The following is a 15347-nucleotide window of genomic DNA, read 5'->3' on the forward strand; positions in this document are numbered from 1 at the left end:
CTTGTCCAGATTTATTGCATTAACAGATTGAGAGATACATGCAAATAAATTGCTTAATAGAATTAGGCATAGCCAAACCTCTCAACTGTCCCTGATGTTGGCTCAAAATGTTGCTCTTCCCCCTAATAATCCCTCCGCAAAATAGCAATTTTGGAAGAAAACATGGAGGGTTTACAATTAAGAAATAACTGTAATAATCAGAGTTATAGATTACTTTTATTTCAGAAATGCATGTAGATTATTTTATTTTGTCAGCTGCTCAAGTTAGCAGTACTAATATTAAAGTGTCCCTTCTTTGACAGGTTCCTAGCTGTATTGTGTGGCTATTTTATATTTTTACATCACATTTTTGGTCCATTTTTCATAAAATTATGTTTTTTTTGGCAAATTTGTGACAAATCATTAAAGACTGAAGTTAGAAAATAATGACAGACATTTGAGTTTCAGATTTCATACCATTCAGAAAATTCATACTAATGCAAGACCTATTCTATTATCTTTCTAAGTTTATAAGAGCAATATTTAAAAATTGTCCTTATTTTTGGGCCTTTGTCCCACTTCTTTGTATGGCTTTGTCCAGATTTCTTGCTCTGAGGTTGAGAGGTATGACAAATGTGTCAGGGCCATCACAGTCAGCCAGAGACATTTCAAATTGTGACATACTTGTTGCTCCCCACTCCCCCATGTAGTGACTCTGGATGTGTAGAAGCAAGGTAAGGAGTAGTTATGCAGTGTAAATTTGCAGAGTATCCCCCCCATCCAAGGTAGACACAAGTACTAGAGTGGCTTTTCATCTGTCCTTGATTTTTGCAGAATGGTCTGGTTTCTGTCATATTTTTTTGTATTGTTGATTTATGCTTATTACTCAAAGTGCCTGTTGCTCTGTGTTTTTATTAGCAATACTTTAATGACCATCAGGTAAGCTTGGCTGATATCATAAGATGCAAGTAAGCTTTAATAAGCATACTGTTAAAGAATTACCAACATTGAAAGCCTTTCTGTTGTTGCCATGTAGAGAATACTTAACTAGATAATGTATAAGCCTTGAGTATTGAAATGCATATGACAGTATTTGTAATAAAGGACAGGATTACATTATTTTAAGAAGCTCATTACACTTGGAGACTTCCAGTCATCTCTGCAGGCTTTACCCGTAAACTAAACAGAATGCCAGTCGTGTGGTCCATAACCTGTACAGTAATCTTTTTAAGCAATGTATCTTGAGCTTATTTCTTGTTTGCTTTTCATTTTTTACTTTGATTATGTTTTCCCCATGAAACAAGTAGATAGTTGTCAGGCAGCAGGTCTTTTTTGGATAAGAAACATTTTTACAAGTGGGGCATCAGAGATTTCTACTTTCAGCATGTTACTTGGTACTTTAATAAAGCTGAATATAAATTATAATTAGAACTGCAGTGCAAGAAGTGGTTAGAGTTGAGTGCTGCTTGTTTTTCTTATACTTGATTTTGACTGGCATTCCATTAATGTATTTAAAAAGTAATTTATTTGTCCATGCCTCACAGCCTTTTTGTTTCCATCTAGATATTAAGTAAGCTGTCATGCAGCCAATGCATTGAAATATTTTTATTCTACTACACTTCATTTTGTCTTGATTGGACTCTCATAATGACGGTTTGGCACCCAGGGCAGTGTATTTATTTAGTTTTTGTGGTTTTGAGCATAGCTCCTCCCCTTTCTAGTTGGCTGAACCCCTACCCATTGACCCCACACATTCAGCTGTCTCCTGAAGCCCCCCTTTGATTTGAAGTCACCAGCCGCCACTGCAGCCAATGACCACAAACAATTCACTCTCACTGAAATGCTATACTGGCTTTGGCTAAGCTATGATGGCCTGGGACATGTGCTCAGACACACAGCCTCTTCTAACAAACAACTAGGCCAAAAACACAAGTCAGAATATGGACAATGCTACACTACCAACACTACTTATGTTGAAAAAACTGCATAAATGTTTAAACAGTTAAAGGATCAAGGAGACTCTAGGGAATGCTTTTAAATGCAAACAAGTTATATGATACTCTCCTAGCAGGAAATCAGAACAAACAAACACTACCAGATGCTTAACAATTGTAGAAAATTCTACTTAATACCTCACACACATTGAGTAAACTAAAGTGCTAAAAATAACTCAGAAATAAGCAAAAAACAGGATACTTAATGTTATATATCACAGATTAGTTAGCTCAGACCCCTTCCTCCGACTTCCTCCGATTAGCTCAGTGTGAAATGGCAGAAACAGTCACGAGTTAACTTCTTAATTAACAAAGACGAAACCTGAAACAACTTTAATGAAAGCTTGAATGAACCAATGAGGTGCTTACACCAAGGCATAGTTCAGGCAACCCCAGTCAGCCAATAACCACAAACAATTCACTGTCACTGAAATGCTATACTGGCTTTGGCTAAGCTATGATGGCCTGGGACTTGTGCTCAGACACACAGCCTCTACTAACAAACAACTAGGCCCAAAACACAAGCCTGAATATGGACAATGCTACAGTACCAACACAACTTAGGTAGAAAAAAACTGCAGAAATGTTTAAACAGATAAAGGATCAAGGAGACTCGAAAGAATGCTTTTAAATGCAAACAAGTTATATGATACACTCCTAGCAGGAAATCAGAACAAACAAACCCAACCAGATGCTTAACAATTGTAGAAAATTCTATTCTACTTAATACCTCACACACAGTGAGTAAAATAAAAGTGCTATAAATAACTCAGAAATAGGCAAAAAACAGGATACTTAATGTTATATATCACAGATTAGTTAGCTCAGAGCCCTTCCTCCGACTTCCTCCGATTAGCTCAGTGGGAAATGGCAGAAACGGTCACAAGGAACTTCTTAAGTAATAAAGTAGAAACCTGAAAAAGCTTTTAAAAAAGCTTGAAAGAACCAATGAGGTGCCTTCTCCAAGGCATAGTCCAGTGAACTCCAGTCAGCCAAGGACCACAAAAAATTCACTCTCACTGAAATGCTATACTGGCTTTGGCTAAGTTATACTGGCCTGGGATATGTGCAAAGACACACAACCTCTATTAACAAACAATAAGGCCAAAAACACAAGCCTGAATATGGACAATGTTACACTACCAACACTATTTAGGTAGAAAAAAACTGCAGAAATGTTTAAACAGATAAAGGATATGGGACACTCACGAGAATGTTTTTAAATGCAAACAAGTTATATGATACACTCCTAGCAGGAAATCAGAACAAACAAACCAAACCAGATGCTTAACAATTGTAGAAAATTCTACTTAATACCTCACACAGAGTGAGTAAAATAAAAGTGCTATAAATAACTCAGAAATAAGCAAAAAATAGGATAGTTAATGTTAAATATGACAGATTAGTTAGCTAAGAGCCCATCCTCTGACTTCCTCCGATTAGCTCAGTGTAAAATGGCAGAAACAGTCACAAGTTAACTTCTTAAGTAACAAAGTTGAAACCTGAAACAACTTCAAAAAAACCCTGAAAGAACTAATGAGGTGCTTACTCCAAGGCGTAGTCCAGGCAACCCTAGTCAGCCAATGACCACAAACAATTCACTCTCACTGAAAAGCTATACTGGCTTTGGCTAAGCTATGATGACCTGGGACATGTCCTCAGACACACAGCCTCTACTAACAAACAACTAGGCCCAAAACACAAGTCTGAATATGGACAATGTTACACTACCAACATTGCTTACGTAGAAAAAACTGCATAACTGTTTAAACAGATAAAGTATCAAGGAGACTCTAGAGAATGCTTTTAAATGCAAACAAGTTATATGATACACTCCTAGCAGGAAATCAGAACAAACAATCCCAACCAGATGCTTAACAATTGTCGAAAATTCTACTTAATACCTCACACACAGTGAGTAAAATAAAAGTGCTATAAATAACTCAGATATAAGCAAAAAACAGGATACTTAATGTTATATATCACAGATTAGTTAGCTCAGACCCCTTCCTCCGACTTTCTCCGATTAGCTCAGTGTGAAATGGCAGAAACAGTCAAAAGTTAATTTCTTAGGTAATAAAGTTGAAACCTGAAAAAACTTTAAAAAAAGCATGAAAGAACCAATGAGGTGCCTTCTCCAAAGTGTAGTCCAGTCAACTCCAGTCAGCCAAGGACCACAAACAATTCACTCTCACTGAAATGCTATACTGGCTTTGGATAAGTTATGATGGCCTGGGACATCTGCTCAGACATGCAGCCTCTACTAACAAACAATAAGGCAAAAAACACAAGCCTGAATATGGACAATGCTACACTACCAACACTATTGAGGTAGAAAAAAAACTGCAGAAATGTTTAAACAGATAAAGGATCAAGGAGACTTTAGAGAATGCTTTTAAATGCAAACAAGTTATATGATAAACTTCTAGCAGGAAATCAGAACAAAGAAACCCAACCTGATGCTTAACAATTGTAGAAAACTCTACTTAATGCCTCACACACAGTGAGTAAAATAAAATTCCTATAAATAACTCAGAAATAAGCAAAAAGCAAGATACTTAATGTTATATATCACAGATTAGTTAGCTCAGAGCCCTCCTACTGACTTTCTTCAATTAGCTCAGTGTGAAATGGCAGAAAAAGTCACAAGTTATCTTCTTAAGTAACAAAGTTGAAACTTGAAACAACTTTAAAAAAAGCTTGAAAGAACCAATGAGGTGCTTACTTCAAGGCGTAGTCCAGGCAACCTCAGTTAGCCAATGACTACAAACAATTCACTCTCACTGAAATGCTATACTGGCTTTGGCTAAGCTATGATGACCTGGGACATGTGCTCAGACACAGAGCCTATACTAACAAACAACTAGGCCCAAAACACAAGCCTGATTATGGACAATGCTACACTACCAACACTACTTAGAAAAAAACTGCAGAAATGTTTAAAAAGATAAAGGATCAAGGAGACTCTAGAGAATGCTTTTAAATGCAAACAAGTTATATGATGAACTCCTAGCAAGGAATCAGAGCAAACAAACCAAAACAGATGCTTAACAATTGTAGAAAATTCTACTTAATACCTCACACACAGTGAGTAAAATAAAAGTGCTATAAATATCTCAGAAATAAGCAAAAGCAGGATACTTAATGTTATATATCACAGATTGGTTAGCTCAGAGCCCTTCCTCCGACATCCTCCGATTAGCTCACTGTGAAATGGCAGAAATAGTCACAAGTTAAATTCTTAAGTAATAATATAGAAACCTGAAAAATCTTTAAAAAAAACCTTGAAAGAACCAATGAGGTGCTTACTCCAAGGCGTATTCCAAGCAACCACAGTCAGCCAAAGACCACAAATAATTCACGCTCACTGAAATGCTGTACTAGCTTTGGCTAAGCAATGATGGCCTGGGACATGTGCTCAGACATACAGCCTGTACTAGCAAACAACTAGGCCCAAAAACAAGCCTGAATATGGACAATGCTACACTACCAACACTACTTAGGTAGGCAAAACTGTAGAAATGTTTAAACTGATAAAGGATCAACGAAACTCCATAGAATGCTTTTAAATGCAAACAAGTTATATGATACACTCCTAGCAGGAAATCAGAGCAAACAAACCAAACCAGATGCTTAACAATTGTAGAAAATTCTACTTAATACCTCACACACAGTGAGTAAAATAAAAGTGCTATAAATATCTCAGAAATAAGCAAAAAGCAAGATACTTAATATTATATATCACAGATTAGTTAGCTCAGAGCCCTCCTACTGACTTTCTCCGATTAGCTCAGTGGGAATTAGCAGAAACAGTCACAAGTTACCTTCTTAAGTAACAAAGTTGAAACCTGAAACAACTTTAAAAAAAGCTTGAAAGAACCAATGAGGTGCTTACTCCAAGGCGTAGTCCAGGCAACCCCAGTCAGCCAATAACTACAAACAATTCACTCTCACTGAAATGCTATACTGGCTTTGGCTAAGCTATGATGACCTGGGAGATGTGCTCAGACACAGAGCCTCTACTAACAAACAACTAGGCCCAAAACACAAGCCTGATTACGGACAATGCTACACTACCAACACTACTTAGGTAGAAAACACTGCGGAAATGTTTAAACAGATAAGGATCATGGAGACTCTAGAGAATGCTTTTAAATGCAAACAAAGTTATATGATACATTCCTAGCAGGAAATCAGAACAAACAAACCCAAACAGATGCTTAACAATTGTAGAAAATTCTACTTAATACATCACACACACAGTGAGTAAAATAAAAGTGTTATAAATCATTCAGAAATAAGCAAAAAACAGGATACTTAATGTTATATATCACACACTAGTCAGCTCAGAGCCCTTCCTCCAACTTCCTCCGATTAGCTCAGTGTGAAATTGCAGAAACAGTCACAAGTTAACGTCTTACGTAATAAATAGAAACCTGAAACAACTTTAAAAAAAGATTGAAAGAACCAATAAGGTGCTTACTCTAAGGCGTAGTCCAGGTAACCCCAGTCAGCCAAAGACCACAAACAATTCACTATCACTGAAATGCTATACCGGCTTTGGCTAAGCTATGATGGCCTTGGACATGTGATCAGACACACAGCCTCCTCTAACAAAAATCTAGGCACAAATAACAAGCCGGAATATGGACAATGTTACACTACCAACACTACTTAGGTAGAAAAAAACTGCAGAAATGTTTAAACAGATAAAGGATCAAGGAGACTCTAGAGAATCCTTTTAAATGCAAACAAGTTATATGACACACTCCTAGCAGGAAATCAGAACAAACAAACCAATCACATGCTTAAAAATTGTAGAAAATTCTACTTAATACCTCACACACGGTGCATAAAATAAAATTGCTATAAATAACTCAGAAATAAACAAAAAACAGGATACTTAATGGTATATATCACAGACTAGTTAGCTAAGAGCCCTTCCTCCGACTTCCTCCAATTAGCTCAGTGTGAAATGGCAGAAACAGTCACAAGTTAACTTCTTAAGTAATAAAGTTGAAACGTGAAAAAACTTTAAAAAACGCTTGAAAGAACCAATGAGGTGCCTTCTTGAAGGCGTAGTCCAGTCAACTCCAGTCAGCCAAGGACCACAAAGAATTCACTCCCACTGAAATGCTATACTGGCTTTGGCTAAGTTATGATGGCCTGGGACATGTGCTCAGACATACAACCTCTATTAACAAACAATAAGGCCCAAAACACAAGCCTGAATATGGACAATGCTACACTACCAACACTATTTAGATAGAAAAAAACTGCAGAAATGTTTAAAGCGATAAAGGATATAGGAGACTCTAGAGAATGCTTTTAAATGCAAACCAGTTATATGATACACTCCTGCCAGGAAATCTGAACAAACAAACCCAACTAGATGCTTAACAGTTGTAGAAAAATATAATTAATACCTCACACAAAGTGAGTAAATTAAAAGTGCTATAAATAACCCAGAAATAAGCAAAAAACAGGATACTTAATGTTATATATCACAGATTAGTTAGCTCAGAGCCTTTATTTCGGCTTCCTCTGATTAGCTTAGTGTGAAATGGCAGAAACAGTCAAAAGTTAACTTCTTAAGTAACAAAGCTGAAACCTGAAACAACTTTAAAAAAAACCTTGAAAGAACCAATGAGGTGCTTAGTCCAAGGCATAGTCCAGGCAACCCCAGTCAGCCAACGATGACTAACAATTAACTCTCACTGAAATGCTATACTGGCTTTGGCTAACCTATGATGGCCTGGGACATGTGCTCAGACACACAGCCTCTACTAACAAATAACTAGGCCCAAAACATAAGTCTGAATATGGACAATGCTACACTACCAACACTACTTAGGTAGAAAATATTGCAGAAATGTATAAACAGATACAGGATCAAGGTGACTCTAGGGAATGCTTTTAAATGCAAACAAGTTATATGATAGACACTTTGCAGGAAATAAGAACAAACAAACCCAATCGGATGCTTGACAATTGTAGAAAATTCTTCTTAATACCTCACACACAGTGAGCAAATCAATATTGCTATAAATAACTCAGAAATAAGCAAAAAACAGGATACTTAATATAATATATCACAGAATAGTTAGCTCAGAGCACTTACTCTGACTTCCTCTGATTAGCTCTGTGTGAAATGGCAGAAACAGTCACAAATTATCTTCTTAAGTAACAAAGCTTGAAACCTGAAATAAATTTAAAAAAAGCTAGAAAGAACCAATGAGGTGCTTACTCCAAGGGGTAGTCCAGGCAACCCCATGACCACAAACAATTCACTCTCACAGAAATGCTATACTGGCTTGGCTAAGCTATGATGGCCTGGGACATGTGCTCAGACACACATCCTATACTAACAAACAACTAGGCCCAAAGCACAAGCCTGAATATGGACAATGCTACACTGCCATCACTACTTAGGTAGAATAAACTGCAGAATAGTTTAAACAGATAAAGGATCAAGGAGACTCTAGAGAATGCTTTTAAATGCAAACAAGTTATATGGTACACTCCTAGCAGGAAATAAGAACAAACAAACCCAACCAGATGCTAAACAATTGTAGAAAATTCTACTTCCTCCGATTTGCTCAGTGTGAAACGGCAGAAACACTCACAAATTATCTTCTTAAGTAACAACGTTGAAACCTGAAACAACTTTAAAAAAAGCTTGAAAGAACCAATGAGGTGCTTACTCCAAGGCTTAGTCCATGCAACCCCAGTCAGCCAAAGACCACAAACAATTCACTCTCACTGAAATGCTATACTGGCTTTGGCTAAGCTATAATGGCCTGGGACATGTGCTCAGACACACAACCTATACTAACAAACAACTAAGCCCAAAACCCAAGCCTGAATATGGACAATGCTACACTGCCATCACTACTTAGGTAGAAAAAACTGCAGAAATGTTTAAACAGATAAAGGCTCAAGGAGACTCTAGAGAATGCTTTTAAATGCAAAGAAGTAATATGATACACTCCTAGCAGGAAATAGAACAAACAAACCCAACCAGATGCTTAACAATTGTAGAAAATTCTACTTCCTTTGATTAGCTCAGTGTGAAATGGCAGAAACAGTCTCAAGTTAACTTCTTAAGTAACAAAGTTGAAACCTGAAACAACTTTAAAAAAAGCTTGAAAGAACCAATGAGGTGCTTACTTCAAGGCATAGTCCAGGCAACCCCAGTCAGCCAATGACCTCAAACAATTCACGTTCACTGAAATACTATACTGGCTTTAGCTATGCTATGATGGCCTGGGACATGTGCTCATCCGTACAGCCTCTACTAAAAAACAACTAGGCCCAAAACAGAAGCCAGAATATGGACAATGCTATACTACCAACACTTCTTAGGCAGAAAAACCTGCAAAAATGTTTAAACAGATAAGGGATCAAGTAGACTCTAGAGAATGTTTTTAAATGCAAACAAGTTATATGATACACTCCTAGCAGGTAATCAGAACAAACAAACCCAACCAGATGCTTAACAATTGTAGAAAATTCTACTTAATATCTCACACACAATCAGTAAAATAAAAGTGCTATAAATAACTCAGAAATAAGCAAAAAAAACACAGGATAGTTAATGTTGTATATCACAGATTAGTTAGCTAAGAGCCATTATTCCAACTTCCTTCGATTAGCTCAGTGTGAAATGGCAGAAACAGTCACAAGTTAACTTCTTATGTAACAAAGTTGAAACCTGAAACAACTTTAAAAAAAGCTTGAAAGAACCAATGAGGTACTTACACCAAGGTGTTGTCCAGGCAACCCCAGTAAGCCAATGACCACAAACAATTCACTCTCGCTGAAATGCTATACTGGCTTTGGCAAAGCTGTGATGGCCTGGGACATGTGCTCAGACACACAGCCTCTACTAATAAACAACTAGGCCCAAAACACAAGCCTGAATATGGACAATGCTACACTACCAATGCTACTTAGGTAGATAAAACTGCAGAAATTTTTAAACAGATAAAGGATCAAGGAGACTCTAGAGAATGCTTTTAAATGCAAACACGTTATATGATACACTCTTAGCAGGAAATAAGAACAAACAAACTCAACCAGATGCTTAACAATTGTAGAAATTTCTACTTCCTCCGATTAGCTCAGTATGAAATGGCAGAAACAGTCAAAAGTTAACTTCTTAAGTAACAAAGTTGAAACCTGAAACAACTTTAAAAAAAGCTTAAAAGAACCAGTGAGGTGCTTACTCCAAGGCATAGTCTAGGCAACCCCAGTCAGCCAATGACAACAAACAATTACCTCTCACTGAAAAGATATACTGGCTTTGGCTAAGCTATAATGGCCTGGGACATGTGCTCAGACACACAACCTATACTAACAAACAACTAAGCCCAAAACACAAGCCTGAATATGGACAACGCTACACTGCCATCACTACTTAGGTAGAAAAAACTGCACTAATGTTTAAACAGATAAAGGCTCAAGGAGACTCTAGAGAATGCTTTTAAATGCAAAGAAGTAATATGATACACTCCTAGCAGGAAATAAGAACAAACAAACCCAACCAGATGCTTAACAATTGTAGAAAATTCTACTTCCTTCGATTAGCTCAGTGTGAAATGGCAGAAACAGTCACAAGTTAACTTCTTAAGTAACAAAGTTGAAACCTGAAACAACTTTAAAAAACGCTTGAAAGAACCAATGAGGTGCTTACTTCAAGGCATAGTCCAGGCAACCCCAGTCAGCCAATGACCACAAACCATTCACATTCACTGAAATGCTATACTGGCTCTAGCTATGCTATGATGGCCTGGGACATATGCTCATCCGCACAGCCTCTACTAATAAACAACTAGGCCCAAAACACAAGCCTGAATATGGTTAATTCTGAACTAGCAACAATTCTTAGGTAGAAAAACCTGCAGAAATGTTTAAACAGATAAAGGATCAAGGAGACTCTAGAGAATGCTTTTAAATGCAAACAAGTTATATGATACACTCCTAGCAGGAAATCAGAATAAACAAACCCAACCAGATGCTTAACAATCATAGCAAATTCTACTAAATACCTCACACACAGTGAGTAAAATAATAGTGCTATAAATAACTCAGAAATAAGCAAAAAACAGGATAATTAATGTTATATATCCCAGAAGAGTTAGCTCAGAGCCCTTCCACCAACTTCCTCCGATTACCTCAGTGTGAATTGGAAGAAACAATCACAAGTTAACTTCTTAAGTAACAAAGTTGAAACCTGAAACAACTTTAAAAAAGCTTGAAAGAACCAATGAGGTGCTTACTCCAAGGTGTAGTCCAGGCAACCCAAGTCTGCCAATGACCACAAACTATTCACTCTCACTGAAATGCTATACTTGCTTTGGCTAAGCTATAATGGCCTGGGACATGTGCTCAGACACACAGCCTCTACTAGCAAACAACTAGGCCCAAAACACAAGTCTGAATATGGACAATGCTACACTACCAACATTGCTTACGTAGAAAAAACTGCATAACTGTTTAAACAGATAAAGTATCAAGGAGACTCTAGAGAATGCTTTTAAATGCAAACAAGTTATATGATACACTCCTAGCAGGAAATCAGAACAAACAATCCCAACCAGATGCTTAACAATTGTCGAAAATTCTACTTAATACCTCACACACAGTGAGTAAAATAAAAGTGCTATAAATAACTCAGATATAAGCAAAAAACAGGATACTTAATGTTATATATCACAGATTAGTTAGCTCAGACCCCTTCCTCCGACTTCCTCCGATTAGCTCAGTGTGAAATGGCAGAAACAGTCAAAAGTTAATTTCTTAGGTAATAAAGTTGAAACCTGAAAAAACTTTAAAAAAAGCATGAAAGAACCAATGAGGTGCCTTCTCCAAAGTGTAGTCCAGTCAACTCCAGTCAGCCAAGGACCACAAACAATTCACTCTCACTGAAATGCTATACTGGCTTTGGATAAGTTATGATGGCCTGGGACATCTGCTCAGACATGCAGCCTCTACTAACAAACAATAAGGCAAAAAACACAAGCCTGAATATGGACAATGCTACACTACCAACACTATTGAGGTAGAAAAAAAACTGCAGAAATGTTTAAACAGATAAAGGATCAAGGAGACTTTAGAGAATGCTTTTAAATGCAAACAAGTTATATGATAAACTTCTAGCAGGAAATCAGAACAAACAAACCCAACCAGATGCTTAACAATTGTAGAAAACTCTACTTAATGCCTCACACACAGTGAGTAAAATAAAATTCCTATAAATAACTCAGAAATAAGCAAAAAGCAAGATACTTAATGTTATATATCACAGATTAGTTAGCTCAGAGCCCTCCTACTGACTTTCTTCAATTAGCTCAGTGTGAAATGGCAGAAAAAGTCACAAGTTATCTTCTTAAGTAACAAAGTTGAAACTTGAAACAACTTTAAAAAAAGCTTGAAAGAACCAATGAGGTGCTTACTTCAAGGCGTAGTCCAGGCAACCTCAGTTAGCCAATGACTACAAACAATTCACTCTCACTGAAATGCTATACTGGCTTTGGCTAAGCTATGATGACCTGGGACATGTGCTCAGACACAGAGCCTATACTAACAAACAACTAGGCCCAAAACACAAGCCTGATTATGGACAATGCTACACTACCAACACTACTTAGAAAAAAACTGCAGAAATGTTTAAAAAGATAAAGGATCAAGGAGACTCTAGAGAATGCTTTTAAATGCAAACAAGTTATAAGATGAACTCCTAGCAAGGAATCAGAGCAAACAAACCAAAACAGATGCTTAACAATTGTAGAAAATTCTACTTAATACCTCACACACAGTGAGTAAAATAAAAGTGCTATAAATATCTCAGAAATAAGCAAAAAGCAGGATACTTAATGTTATATATCACAGATTGGTTAGCTCAGAGCCCTTCCTCCGACATCCTCCGATTAGCTCACTGTGAAATGGCAGAAATAGTCACAAGTTAAATTCTTAAGTAATAATATAGAAACCTGAAAAATCTTTAAAAAAAACCTTGAAAGAACCAATGAGGTGCTTACTCCAAGGCGTATTCCAAGCAACCACAGTCAGCCAAAGACCACAAATAATTCACGCTCACTGAAATGCTGTACTAGCTTTGGCTAAGCAATGATGGCCTGGGACATGTGCTCAGACACACAGCCTGTACTAGCAAACAACTAGGCCCAAAAACAAGCCTGAATATGGACAATGCTACACTACCAACACTACTTAGGTAGGCAAAACTGTAGAAATGTTTAAACTGATAAAGGATCAACGAAACTCCATAGAATGCTTTTAAATGCAAACAAGTTATATGATACACTCCTAGCAGGAAATCAGAGCAAACAAACCAAACCAGATGCTTAACAATTGTAGAAAATTCTACTTAATACCTCACACACAGTGAGTAAAATAAAAGTGCTATAAATATCTCAGAAATAAGCAAAAAGCAAAATACTTAATATTATATATCACAGACTAGTTAGCTCAGAGCCCTCCTTCTGACTTTCTCCGATTAGCTCAGTGGGAATTAGCAGAAACAGGCACAAGTTACCTTCTTAAGTAACAAAGTTGAAACCTGAAACAACTTTAAAAAAAGCTTGAAAGAACCAATGAGGTGCTTACTCCAAGGCGTAGTCCAGGCAACCCCAGTCAGCCAATAACTACAAACAATTCACTCTCACTGAAATGCTATACTGGCTTTGGCTAAGCTATGATGACCTGGGAGATGTGCTCAGACACAGAGCCTCTACTAACAAACAACTAGGCCCAAAACACAAGCCTGATTACGGACAATGCTACACTACCAACACTACTTAGGTAGAAAACACTGCGGAAATGTTTAAACAGATAAGGATCATGGAGACTCTAGAGAATGCTTTTAAATGCAAACAAAGTTATATGATACATTCCTAGCAGGAAATCAGAACAAACAAACCCAAACAGATGCTTAACAATTGTAGAAAATTCTACTTAATACATCACACACACAGTGAGTAAAATAAAAGTGTTATAAATCATTCAGAAATAAGCAAAAAACAGGATAGTTAATGTTATATATCACACACTAGTCAGCTCAGAGCCCTTCCTCCAACTTCCTCCGATTAGCTCAGTGTGAAATTGCAGAAACAGTCACAAGTTAACGTCTTACATAATAAATAGAAACCTGAAACAACTTTAAAAAAAGATTGAAAGAACCAATAAGGTGCTTACTCTAAGGCGTAGTCCAGGTAACCCCAGTCAGCCAAAGACCACAAACAATTCACTATCACTGAAATGCTATACCGGCTTTGGCTAAGCTATGATGGCCTTGGACATGTGATCAGACACACAGCCTCCTCTAACAAAAATCTAGGCACAAATAACAAGCCGGAATATGGACAATGTTACACTACCAACACTACTTAGGTAGAAAAAAACTGCAGAAATGTTTAAACAGATAAAGGATCAAGGAGACTCTAGAGAATCCTTTTAAATGCAAACAAGTTATATGACACACTCCTAGCAGGAAATCAGAACAAACAAACCAATCACATGCTTAAAAATTGTAGAAAATTCTACTTAATACCTCACACACAGTGCGTAAAATAAAATTGCTATAAATAACTCAGAAATAAACAAAAAACAGGATACTTAATGGTATATATCACAGACTAGTTAGCTAAGAGCCCTTCCTCCGACTTCCTCCAATTAGCTTAGTGTGAAATGACAGAAACAGTCACAAGTTAACTTCTTAAGTAATAAAGTTGAAACGTGAAAAAACTTTAAAAAACGCTTGAAAGAACCAATGAGGTGCCTTCTCGAAGGCGTAGTCCAGTCAACTCCAGTCAGTCAAGGACCACAAAGAATTCACTCCCACTGAAATGCTATACTGGCTTTGGCTAAGTTATGATGGCCTGGGACATGTGCTCAGACATACAACCTCTATTAACAAACAATAAGGCCCAAAACACAAGCCTGAATATGGACAATGCTACACTACCAACACTATTTAGATAGAAAAAAACTGCAGAAATGTTTAAAGCGATAAAGGATATAGGAGACTCTAGAGAATGCTTTTAAATGCAAACCAGTTATATGATACACTCCTACCAGGAAATCTGAACAAACAAACCCAACTAGATGCTTAACAGTTGTAGAAAAATATAATTAATACCTCACACAAAGTGAGTAAATTAAAAGTGCTATAAATAACCCAGAAATAAGCAAAAAACAGGATACTTAATGTTATATATCACAGATTAGTTAGCTCAGAGCCTTTATTTCGGCTTCCTCCGATTAGCTTAGTGTGAAATGGCAGAAACAGTCAAAAGTTAACTTCTTAAGTAACAAAGCTGAAACCTGAAACAACTTTAAAAAAAACCTTGAAAG

The sequence above is a fragment of the Protopterus annectens genome, chromosome 7.part0 (assembly GCF_019279795.1).
Source record: "Protopterus annectens isolate FY-2018-M chromosome 7.part0, PAN1.0, whole genome shotgun sequence".
Lineage (NCBI taxonomy): Eukaryota > Metazoa > Chordata > Ceratodontiformes > Protopteridae > Protopterus > Protopterus annectens.